Below are 13,487 nucleotides of genomic sequence, written 5' to 3' on the forward strand. Positions count from 1 at the left end.
CACTCGGAGCATTTATAGGGCTTCTCTCCCGTGTGGATTCTCTGATGCGTAATAAGGTCTGAGCTCTGACAGAAGCTTTTCCCACAGTTGAGGCACTTGTAGGGTTTCTCTCCCTTGTGGAACCTCTGATGTCTAATGAGGTGCGACATCTGACTGAAGCTTTTCTCACAGTCAGGGCACTGGTAAGGCGCCTCTCCAGCGTGGGATCGAAGATGTGCAACAAGGTGTGAGATTCTATTGAGGCTTTTCCCACATTCAGAGCATGTGTAGGACTTCTCCCCCGTGTGGGTTCTCTGGTGCGTAATAAGGTCTGAGCTCTGACAGAAGCTCTTCCCGCAGTCCAGACACTTATAAGGTTTCTCTCCTGTGTGGAACCTTTGATGTCTAACGAGGTGTGACATCTGACTGTAGCTTTTCTTGCAGTCCGGGCATTGATAAGCCATCTCTCCGCTGTGCGCAGTAAGGCGTGAAACGCGCCGGAGGCTTTTCCCAGAGTCGGGACACTTATATGGCTTCTGTCCCATGTGGGATTTCAGATGATTAATAAGCTGTGAGTTGCGACGGAAGTTTTTCTTGCAGTCGGGGCATTTATAGGGCTTCTCACCAGTGTGGATTCTCTCATGTGTAGTAAGGTGGGATCTCTGACTAAAACTTTTCCCACAGTCCAGACATTTATAGGGTTTCTCTCCTGTATGGATTCTCTCATGGGCAGTAAGGTGTGATCTCCAACTAAAGGCTTTCCCACATTCAGCACACTCGTAGGATCTTTCCCCCATGTGGACTCTCAGCTGGATCGTGGTTTCATTAAGAACATTGAAACCTCCCTGGTGGTCACTGGATTTTTCCTCTCTCCCCCCTTTGTGGTTTCCCTGCTCCCTCTCTGATATGTGCTGACTCTGCTCAGGATTCTGGGAAACATTTCTTTTGGCTCTTTCTGAAAACATCCCGTTTGGGTCCACTTGCTCAGGATCTTCCGGAGGAGCACCTGGAAGATAATAGGGCAATAAGTAGTAGCCAACACAGATTTGTCAAGAACAAATCATGCCAAAACAACCTAATTTCTTTTTTGGACAGGGTTACTGGTCTTGTGACTAGAGGGAAGCAGTAGACGTGATACATCTTGATTTTAGTAAGGCTTTTGACACAGTTCCACATGATATTTTCATAAGTAAACTAGGGAAATGTGGTCTAGATGAAATTACTATAAGGTGGGTGCATAACTGATTGAAAGATCATATTCAAAGAGTAGTTATCAATGGCTCACTGTCAAACTGGGGGATGTATCTAGTGGAGTCCTGCATGGATCTGTCCTGGGTCCAGTACTATTCAATGTTTTCATTAATGACTTGGATAATGGAATGGAGAGTGTGCTTATAAGATTTAGGGATGACACCAAGCTGGGTGGGGGTGGAGCATGCACTTTGCAGGACAGGATTAGAATTCAAAATGACCTTAATGAATTGGTCTGAAATCAGCTAGATGAAATTCAATAAAGACAAGGGGGGGGGGGGGGGAATTAATCAAATGCACAGATACAAAACTGGGATTGTTTAGTCTGCAGAAGAGAAGAATAAGGGGGGATTTGATAGCTGCTTTCAACTACTTGAAAGGGGGTTTCAAAGAGGACGGATCTAGACTGTTCTCAGTGGTAGCAGATGACAGAACAAGGAGTAGTGGTCTCAAGTTGCAGTGGGGGAGGTTTAGGTTGGATATTAGGAAAAACTTTTTCACTAGGAGGGTGGTGAAATACTGGAATGGGTTACCTAGGGAGGTGGTGGAATCTCCTTCCTTAGAGGTTTTTAAGGTCAGGCTTGACAAAGCCCTGGCTGGGATAATTTAGTTGGGAATTGGTCCTGCTTTGAGCAGGGAGTTGGACTAGATGACCTCCTGAGGTCCCTTCCTACCCTGATATTCTATGATTCTATTCTATGAAAATGGGGAATAACTGACTAGGCAGCAGTACTGCTGAAGAGAATCTGGGTGTTATAGGGGATCACAAATTAAATACGACCCAGCAATGTGATGCAGTTGCAAAAAAGGCTAAAATCATTTTGGGGTATATTAACAGGAGTGTCCTAAGACAGACACATCAAGTAATTGAGCACTGGTAAGGCCTCAGTTGGAGTATTATGTCCAGTTATTAGGTGCCTCACTTTAAGAAAGACGGCATGGACATAAAAATGCAAATAGGCTTTGAATCGCAGTAACTGTCTAGGCACCTAAAAATTAAATGCTGCGACACTGAACATCATAATGCCTTACTTACGTGTCTAAGCTCCGAAGCAATGCATGGGGAGAGACGGGTGCCTTTAGACTGCAGTTGACAAAACCCAGCATGGTAGGGAGGGAGCCAGCTAAGCTACCCAAAGTGCTAAGCCTCACCCCTCTCACAGAGATAGGTGCCTAAGTCCAGGTTGCAGAGCGGTGCTGGGAACTGTCTTTGCAGTTGGGTTCCTATGCCATTTTTGCAAGAGGCAGTTGGAGGGGTGGGAGGAGCTCCTCATAACTTTTAGCCCAGGGTCCAGTCCCCCTGCTCCAGTGACTTTTTTATTATTTATCCACAGTGCAACACTTTCCACAGGAATAATGGAATATCCCATAGCTCAGTGGCTAGAGAACTCACCGGAGATCTTCTTGTAAATCCCTTCTCCCCTTCAGATGGAAGGGGCCTTGAACTGGGGCTCTCCTACATCCCAAGTGAGTACCCTAAGGCTAAGTACACAGGGCTAATGTTTTGAGGGAGGTTCTCCTCTCCCCCACCACTGACTGTTTTGTGTAAACTTGCTTGAGGGGCCTGATCCGGTAGACGGCCTCTGAGCACGACCACTGGCTCAAGACCTGCACGCAACTGAGGCAGCTAAATGCCTGTCTTCCCCTGGTTTGTAAGTCACTTTGGGGCTTAGGCGGGTAATAAGCATCCGGATTCTTAGAGGGAGGCAGCAGCGTGCATGCCCAGAGGAAGAAACGTAGGTGCCTAAGGAACTTTGCCTGCCAAACGCAGGCACTGAGTGAGTCAGCGGGAGTTTGCTGCACCGCAGTGGAGCGTAATATAAGAATTTAGGTGCTTAACTCCTTTGGGGTATCATAAGAACACAAGAACGGCCGTACCGGGTCAGACCAAAGGTCCATCTAGCCCAGTATCCTGTCTACCGACAGTGGCCAATGCCAGGTGCCCCAGAGGGAGTGGACCAACAGGCAATGATCAAGTGATCTCTCTCCTGCCATCCATCTCCATCCTCTGACAAACAGAGGCTAGGGACACCATTCCTTACCCATCCTGGCTAATAGCCATTAATGGACTTAACCACCATGAATTTATCCAGTTCTCTTTTAAACGCTGTTATAGTCCTACCCTTCACAATCTCCTCAGGTAAGGAGTTCCACAAGTTGACTGTGCGCTGCGTGAAGAACTTCCTTGTATTTGTTTTAAACCTGCTGCCTATTAATTTCATTTGATGACCCCTAGTTCTTGTATTATGGGAATAAGTAAATAACTTTTCCTTATCCACTTTCTCCACATCACTCATGACTTTATATACCTCTATCATATCCCCCCTTAGTCTCCTCTTTTCCAAGCTGAAGAGTCCTAGCCTCTTTAATCTCTCCTCATATGGGACCCGTTCCAAACCCCTAATTATTTTAGTTGCCCTTCTCTGAACCTTTTCTAGTGCCAGTATATCTTTTTTTAGATGAGGAGACCACATCTGTATGCAGTATTCGAGATGTGGGCATACCATCGATTTATATAAGGGCAATAATATATTCTCAGTCTTATTCTCTATCCCCTTTTTAATGATCCCTAACATCCTGTTTGCTTTTTTGACCGCCTCTGCACACTGCGTGGACATCTTCAGAGAACTATCCACGATGACTCCAAGATCTTTTTCCTGACTTCTTGTAGCTAAATTAGCCCCCATCATATTGTATGTATAGTTGGCGTTATTTTTTCCAATGTGCATTACTTTACATTTATCCACATTAAATTTCATTTGCCATTTTGTTGCCCAGTCACCCAGTTTCAAGAGATCCTTTTGTTGCTCTTCACAGTCTGCTTTGGTCTTAACTATCTTGAGCAGTTTAGTATCCTCTGCAAACTTTGCCACCTCACTGTTTACACCTTTCTCCAGATCATTTATGAATAAGTTGAATAGGATTGGTCCAAGGACTGACCCTTGGGGAACACCACTAGTTACCCCTCTCCATTCTGAGAATTTACCATTAATTCCTACCCTTTGTTCCCGGTCTTTTAACTAGTTCTCAATCCATGAAAGGACCTTCCCTTTTATCCCTTGACAACTTAATTTACGTATCCAGGCAGACATGGGCAAATTGGAGAGTCCAGAGGAGAGAGACAAAAATGACCAAAGGTTTTAAAAAACCTGCCCTGCGAGGAAAGGTTGAAGAGAAAGAGAAAGACTTGGGGAGATGGAGCCTGTTAACAGTCTTTAAATACGTTAAGGACCGTTATAAAGAGGACAGTGATTGACTGTTCTCCATGTCCAATGAAGGCAGGACAAGTCATTGGCTTAATCTGCAGCACGGGAGATTAAGGCTAGATTTTAGGTGAAAGGTTTTAATGATAAGGAACAGGCTTCCAAGGGAGGTAGCGGAATCCCCCTCACTGGAGGTTTTTTAAGAACAGGTTAGACAAACACCTTTCAGAGACGGTGTAAGTGTACTTGTCCTGCCTCAACGTGAGGGGCTGGACTAGAGGATTTCTCGAGGTCCCTTCCAGCCCTGCATTTCTATGAATTTTCCTTCTCGCTCAGTGTCCGATCTCCTGCTGGGACAGAGAGAATCCAGAAAGGAGTCATTCCCTGTGGGGAAACGGAATGAAGAAAGGGGAAAGGCAAAGGGGGTAACAAACCCAAATAACTGCAGGGCAGATAAAAATAAATCATGAGCCAATTCCTCCTCCTTCCAATCACTCCACAAACCTTCCCAATAGGACAGAGAACTGGGGATCAATTCTAGCTCCACATCCCATCCACACACGCAGGGGAGTGGGAGTTACCACCAGGTGTGCTAGGAAGCCATGAGTGACAACTGCCATAAGGATCCTGACCGGGATGGGACGAGGCAGAACTGGGGCTTTATGGGAATCCCAGCATTTTACTTTACCCACCAATCTTTTCTGACTCAGTTTATCTGGTTCCACACCTGTGCAGCTGTGTTTCAGGATCTCCCTCTCCTCAGAACCCTGGAGATCCGGCACCTCCAACTCTTCCCTTCGTTCCATCTGAGAGATCACGTTAGGTTTGGGAATTGGACACACTGGGGAAAGAAAACAGGTGACACTGGTATTTGTGGAGTATTCATTATGAGAAGTGTTCCCTGATTATTAACTCAGCCCATTTTAACACATGCAAATCTCTGGGCCAGCTCTCCATGGAATCAGAGCTGCAGGCCACTCTGCTAATGGGAGAATTTAACTATCCACATCTCTGCTGACGACAAATCCTGCCACACCATTCACCACCAACATGGTTTCCCAGCCCACCCAGAAGGGGGATGAGTTTGAATTCAAAGTCAGACATTGTGGGGTCTGCTGAGGAGCAGGAGGGACTCGTCCATCTACACAGCCAAGGGGGCTAAGGGGAGAGATTTTACAAAGCTACCATGGGGGTGGGGAAGTGTCCTGGAGGGAATACAAGCCCATTAATACATTAGAAGGAAAGGACAATCCATAAATGGCCAAAACATTGGCCTGCTTTATAAAGGCTCTCCCATGGACATAATTACTCCACCTCCATGAGTAATCTGCCGATGTAGCGCCGGTGTGGACAGCAGTTAGGTTGCTGTAACTTGCGTCGGCAAGGGGGTGTCTTTTTCACACCCCTGAGCGACGTTAAGTGAGATCAATTTACGCAGTAGTGTAGACCTGCCCTAAGTCCTTTTAAACCCACCATGTCTGATGGAACAAACATGTCCTTGTCCTTGGGGACATAAAATCATCTCTGTGGATTATCTCCAGGGGAAGGGAGAGCAGTAACGAGGGTAGATTTTTAAACGAAGAAATAACACACACACACACTTCTCTTCCCTGTATTTCCCTAACTGTACAGAGATGGTTAGATCTACCACATTTCATGCTCTCTTTCCCTTCCCCTCATTTCTTTTATTATCCACCTCTGCGCAGGGCTGGATTTAGGGGCAGGCGACCCAGGCGACCACCTGGAGTGCCAGGCTTGGGGGGCGCTGGGCTCGCAGATTTACAGATCCTATGTAGTGTTAAAAATTGCTATCTGTCTTAATTTGCTACCAGTAGCAGTTACTGATATTAAACTGCTATCTGCCCTAATCTGTTACTGGAATATGGGTAGTAAATTCTAACTAGTAGCAGTTACTGATACATAAGGTTGTTCTTATTTGCTACCTCTCACCTTTCCCATCTTCTAGTACAGAAGAAAAAGTTAGAATTAAAAATTCCAAATTAGAAATCACAGTAAAAAAACATAGCAAGTGCAATACTAGAAAACCCGATGTCATTGCTAAAACTACTAGCAAGTACTAACTTATGCATATTTTCAATAAGTATTTGTTATTAAAATATAATTTAAATAGCACAATGAAATGCATCCCAGCAGCAGATAACACAAATTGGTGAACTGCTGAGAGACTCTATGCAGTCAGTTACACTGATAAGGGATTCTTTGATTATAAGGGGTGTACATAAAATATTTCACTGAATCAAGTCTCCTGAAGCACCTCAGTAGGTTACATCAGACAAAGAGGAGCAGCAATGACTAGGCATTCGGATGCCTGCACCTTTACAAATCCAGCCCTGGGAAGCCCATGAGGAGAGGTACTGTCCTGTGGGAGGGGAAATAAAAAAGCCCCTCGGCCCCCGCACCCTATTTTTTGCCAAACACTGGTGTCTCAGTCCACCGGGGTAACTGTTACCCCCTCTGCCCCTGCCTGTGCCTGGGTTTTGCCCTCTGTTACCCTCTGGCAGCGCCTCACCCCTGAGTTTAACACCATCTCCTTCCCCCCCCCCCCATCCCTGATTTTGCCCTTCAGCCCCTATCCTAACCCTGCCTCCAGCGGCTTCACCCTCCTGACCAGTCAGTCAATTTCCACCCCCTGCTCAGACCCTGGCCACCTCCAATTCACCCCCTTTGCTCCTTTTTAACCCCCGTAAAAACTAGTACACAGAATCTGAGGCCAAGTAAGGGCAGGGTGAAGGCAGATGTTACTGAGCACCCTCGGTGCACCCTAAGTAGCAAATTAAGTCAGAGAGCAGTTTTCCACCCTACACGAACCCTGCCCCAGAGAGACAAAAGGGGGAACCCCCCCCCCAGCCACCGTTTCATGGTCACGCTGAAACTTCTCCCCCCGCCCCCCAATCCTCTGCGTTTAGCTCCCGGAGCAAAGCTCTGGCAGCAGCTGATAGCCAACCAAAGCAGGGGCTTCATTACTGTTAGCTCAGATCTGCCCTGCAGATGCAGCCACAAGAGATCTGAGCCTCCCTTGGTGCAGAGTCACTTCCCTGCCCGGCCCCAGCCCTTTCCCCCGAGTCTCTCCCCTCACCTGCAAGCTCTAGCTCCGGGGCTGGTGTCGGCAGAGCCCGGGGCTGCTCCAGGGGCTGGTTCCAGCCACCCGCAGAAAGTCCCCCCGGGCTGGGCACAGAGGGGGATTAATGCAGGTCTCTCCCCGCACAGACCCCGCTGGGGGAGCAACAGATCAAAAGCCAGACGGCAACAGCAGTGCTGCCGGTGCACAGCGAATGACCCAGGAAGCTCAGCCATTTACATGCTGAGCAGAGAGAGAGCAAGCGAGCGGCATCCCGTCCTCCCTTAGCAATAATCAGAGCCCTCTGGTGGCAGGAGCTAGCCCCTCCTTTCCCCTACTCTACAGTAGAACCTCACCATATTACCAGCAGGGGCTGCAGAGGTGGTTGGCCCAGGGCCTAGCTTTCTCCATTTTCTGTAACCTTTGGGCAGCCCACCCAACAGTAAACAGCTCTAAGTAAGTAGGGGAGATCAATTCAGGTCCTGAGGAAAAGTGGGGACACGTCACTGGAGGGAGCATGGAATCTGATCCAAGCATCTTTCTCTCAGTCTCTATGGATGGGCGATTAGGGATGGGAAGGGAGACTTCCATTCAGGATGAGAGAGTCACTAAGTGAATTCTCCTTTCCCAGGCTCAACTGTGGACTATGCGGTCCTTTGGAAAACTGATTATGATGTGCATTGTGTTGTGTTTCAAGATGCACATGTCCCCTCCTCCTACGCTGTGTATGCGGGGCCCTCTCCTCCCATTCTTGGTCTGTTCAAGGGATCACGTATTTCCTTCTTTCTGTCATTCTCCATCAGTGAAATGAAGGTTATTAAAAAAGAAAATAAATGGCAAGTGTTTGAATTTGGGGTGTTGGTTGATAATTTTCAGTGCAATGAAGTGTACATTTGAAAAGTGATACGAAACTTGGGCAGTAAGGCTGTAATTTCTGTGTAGTCACATTACTGAGCTGTGGCACTGGGCATGTGCTCTGTGCAATGTAGACATAAGATTTGATATTTCTTTTGGGAGGCTGTTTGCCAATGTTTTAGTAGAGTTGGGCAAACTTTTTTCAATTCATTTTATTTTTGTTGAAAAAATGCATTTTGCGGGGCCTGACACCATTTGTCAAATTCAACTCGGCTAATGGTTGCAGTTGAAACAGGGGCGGCTCTAGGCACCAGCAAAGCAAGCAGGTGCTTGGGGCAGCCCATTTGCAGGGGCGGCAGGGATCCAGCATGGGAGCTGAGAACCAACAGGGGGCCCTGGGAGCTGTAGTTCCTTGGTTAGCTCCCTGCCTATAGAGCCAGCCCTGGAGCAGGGAAAGAACTACATTTCCCAGCATTCCCTTGGCCACTACCAACAGGAAAGAGGGGGAGGGAGTGAGGTAGCAGAGACCTCATGCTGCAGTGAATGGAGAGCTGCACTGTGAAGGTAGGGATACCATATTTTAACATTAAAAAAATAGGACACTCCACGGGGAGGGAGGGTAGCCCCACCCTGCCCCCATCCACTCCCTCCGACTGCCCCCCACAGAAACCCCAACCCATCCAACCCCTCCTGCTCCCTGTCCCCTGATCACCCCCTCCCGGGACCCTGCCCCTAACTGCCCCCCAGGATCCCACCCCCTATCTAAGCCTCCCTTCTCCTTGTCCCCAACTGCCCCCTCCTGAGACCCCCCCCAACTTCCCCCCTAGGACCCCACCCTTTACCTGTCCCCTGACAAACCCCCGGGACTCCCATGCCTATCCAACCGCTGCCTGTCCCCTTACTGCCCCCCCAACCCCTGACCCATCTAACCCCCCTTCTGCCTGTCCCCTGACTGCCCCCCCGAACCTCCACCCCATCCAACCCCCCAGCCCCCTTACTGTGCCACTCAGACCAGCGTGTCTGGCTCCACGCAGCGCCAGACACACTGCTGCATACATACTCTGCATACATGCTGCCGTGCTCCCCTGCAGAGCCACAGCCCCCCCGCCCCCGCCTTCCAGATTTGAACACCTCAAAATTCAGGAGTGCTCAAGCTCAGTTTGGGCAGCTGTTACTTCATTTCTCCCAAATCAAATATACTGATCCACTGTAACTTGCTGTAGAAAAAGTAGGATAAAATTGAGCAAGAAATGCTTCCCAGTGGTTATTAGGACTGGAATTGCTATTTTCAACTGCCATTGCCTTGTTTGTTTGTTTAAAAGGAAGACAGTGATATTGCATTGGCAAATTCCCCATAGAAAGAAAGAGAGGAACAAAAGAATAATAAAGGCACCTCAACTTTTCTTCATTTATGTAGGACAGTCTTATAATACGCATCCAGATATCCTCCAGTCACACAAGCTGAAAATTGTTCCACTTTACTGCAGTTCTGTAACCATATAGGAACCAATCCTGTCTGTGTTCTGTGCACATCTAAAATTCCTGCTGAATGACCTGCCGTGGGAGCGAGTTAGCAGTGACCCAGGGCTGCGGCGGAAGGAGGGTGCAGGTGGGGGGGGTAGAGAGCCCAGGGCTGGGGCGGCAGGAGGTGGGGGGGGGGGGGGAAAGAGCCCAGGGCTGGGGCAGCAGGGGGGTCCGGCCGGGGGGCAGCCAACATTTTTTTTGCTTGGGGCGGCAAAAAACCTAGAGCCGGCCCTGAGTTGAAAAATACATTTTTGAAAGAATCAGAATGTTTCATTTTGATTTTTTTATTCAAAATGATGTTTTGATACCAAATTTGGCCAATTAAAAAAACCAAACAAACCCAAACACACACAAATTGGAAAGACACTTGAATCAAAATGGAAAACTTAAGAAAAAAGTTGTTAAAAAAAAACCCAATTTTTTTTTAATTTGATTTGAAATATTTTGGTCGATTCAAAATGAAACATTTTTGAGTTCTTTATTTGACACATTTTTTTCTTTTTTAGTTTTCAGTTCATTACCCACACCGAAAAATCCATTATTCACTCAGCTCTGTGCCTTAGCTGTACATTTCCCTGGTGGGTTTTTTTTTTTTTTGGTTACAGAGCATATACTTACATAGTTCACTCTGATTTTAGAGATATGGCACTAACCCTATATGTAAAATGGGGAATGCGGCACGAAGTGATAACATCTTTAGAACAGGAATGAATATACATGTGCCTCCTGCAGAAGAGATACTTTAAGTAACTTACAATATATTTGTTTGGATTTAAAGTGAATATGGACTCATACAACAGGCTAATCAGTGTGTGTTGTTCATGTGTGAGCGGTTTTGTGAGTCTTTTCCAAAAGGGATTTTAGATTGTGGAGTAGAGTCCTAATAGTTAGCACACCCTGATTCCAGTCTCTTGCATCCCAGCAGGAAGGGCCTTCCATCCAGTTTCTAATCCTTATTTGTGGCTTATCCTAACCTAAGGGTTTTCAATGTCCTTACTCGCCTTACTAGAGGGTTATGCCCTTCTGCAACGAGGGTAGTTAGTAGCTGAGCCGGAGCCCTCCTGCTCCACCAGGCTTTGACCCAGGGCCTTACGAGAGACCACAAAGTCGAGCATTCTGGAGTGCCCTGGAGCTATTGCCCTCCTAGGTCCTACCCTCCGTTTCCCCGCAAAGTCTCCAAGTCCAATATAAGACCTGGCCTACGCTACAGGGTTAGGTCAATGTAAGCTGCCTGGCGTTGACCTAGGTGTGAAAGTGTCTTCACCTAAATCTGGCTCCCGCTGATGTAAGTGCCTCTCTAGGCCCACTTTAGTAACATCACTTCCCCGAGTGGCGTTGAGACATGGTCGATGTAATTGAGGTTGACGCAGTGTCAGTTTAGACACTGCTTTGCTCATGTCGACTGTTACTGGCTTTCAGGAGCTGTCCCACAATGCCCCACCCTGACAACCAATACAAGCGCTCCAGTGAGGACGTGTACCGCTGATAAGTGATTTAACAACTGCGGTGGCTGTGTGCTGGCGTATGATAGGTTGATGTAATTTTGAAGGGTAAACATGGCCCTAGATAGCAAAAGAAAAGGAAAGACAACTAAACCTTCAGCCCCAGCCAGGCTCAGCAGGCAGACTTCTTCCTCACAGTGAGGCTTCTTCGGCACCCATGTTCAGGAGCCCTCAGGATAGGTCTGTCTTCCATCCCAGCCTTCCCCATCTGGGCTGAGTGGCACTGGCTCCATTCTAAACTTCCTTTCCAATTGGAGCATGCTCTGCATAAGGTTGCCAGGTGTCTGGTGACCTAGCAGTGTCCAGTCAGATGTACAGTTACCAGAGGTGGGGGGAGGCACTGGGTCATCAACCTGTGCCAGCCCCTGCTCAATGGGACCACCTCTTACCTGCCGGCAGCCAGGCTCCATGTCAGGCTACAGCTCCTGTCCCAGAGTAGAGGGAGCCCAGCTGAGTGGGTGGGAGGTGGAGAGGATTGAGAGAGGAGGAAGAGGAAAGGGGGACAGCAGTGAGCGATGGGGGAGGGGAAAGAGGAGCGAGTGCACGCAGGGCCTCAGGGAAAGATGCGGCGCAGGGGCAGGGCCTTGGGAAGAGGTGGGAGAGGGAGCAGGGCCTCAGGGGAAAAGGCGGGGTGAGGGGGGTCCAGTTTTCAGAAAGTAGCAAGTTGGCAACCCTATGCAGGCCTGGAGGGGCAGGGTTACCTGGGCCTAGTATTATCCTGTTACCCCTTCAGGCCCAGTGTGAGGTTTGTACACCCCACCACAGGTTGTCTTTATATTTTAAGATAAAAGACTATCATTCATTCCAGGTCAGAGTGAAGGCTGTTGGGTTGTGATGAAATCTGCAATTCGGTGCACTGGTAAGAACAATAGAAATTGGAAATGGCCACTGATTTGGGGTGCCTGGATTTTTTGAGTTGTCAGCTCAGGACGCATTGGACCTGATTTCAGATGTGCTGAAATCACCTACCACTACAATGGAAGCCAATGGGAGTTCAACCCCTCTGAAAATCCAGCTCAAATTATGCGCCAAAACACTGATGGCCCCAAAATCAGTGGCCAGTTTGGAAAATATGTCTGAAGGTGTTTGACTTTATTTGTCCTGACTGCCAGATGTTCTGAGCATCCACTGCTCCCATTAGCTTCCCTGGGAGCTATGCCTGCTCATCACCTCTGTCTCCCTCTTGGCATCACCTGGGACCTTTGCTTTGAACACTGAAAAAAGTTAGCCACATCGAGAGCTATATTCTCCATCAAGTTTCAATTATTTTCCATCAGTTTCAATGACAGACATATAGTCCAGCATTAAAATAGCAATTTCTTCAAGGGCACCAGAAAAGGAAACAATAATTAGACATGGGCACTTTATTGTTCTTTTACATATGTTCTGCATATTTTTTTTTAGTTTGGTTTTGTTTGCTACATCTCTTGGATGTCCTAAACCTAGCAGTTCTCCTGTTTTCCATTTGCTTTTTAAAAAGGTTTGGATTTTCTAATGTAAAAGGAAATAACATAACTTTCAGGCCTTTCTTATTCATCATCAAGAAGCCAAAATGGTCACAAAAGCAATTTCTTTTCTTTTGTAGATCACCTTTGAAAATTAGTGGTGCATTATCTCGCTGGTTTGTCTGAACAAGGGTTCAGAAGCTGTCAGGATTAGGGTGAAAACATCAGGACTTGGCCAAAGATATGTGTTTGATTAATCTCTAATCACAGCTCTACGACACTGTTTAATTATACTAATAAATAAAATGCTGATGGGAAGGAGAAAGTGCTCTCACTAGGGACAGAAAGGTCTTCCTTTCTGAATGAAATCTGAAGGGTCTTTTCTCGCCTGGATGTCCTTTTTAAGCTATTATGAAGTGATGGGTACGTTAGACAGAGATTTATCATTTAAAAAAAAACAGGAAATATGGAAGCAAAAATATTCCTAAAAATGCTGAATGTTGAGGATCCCCCTCTTCATGTAGCTGGACCCTTGATTAAAATTAGCCAAAACACTGAGAGCCCCAACATTGCAAGGAGAAACGGGTGTTACAACAAAACCAGTGTGTGTGGAAATGTTTGTGGAATACCATTGTGGGATGTAGTGTAG

This window comes from Emys orbicularis, chromosome 13, assembly GCF_028017835.1.
Source record: "Emys orbicularis isolate rEmyOrb1 chromosome 13, rEmyOrb1.hap1, whole genome shotgun sequence".
Lineage (NCBI taxonomy): Eukaryota > Metazoa > Chordata > Testudines > Emydidae > Emys > Emys orbicularis.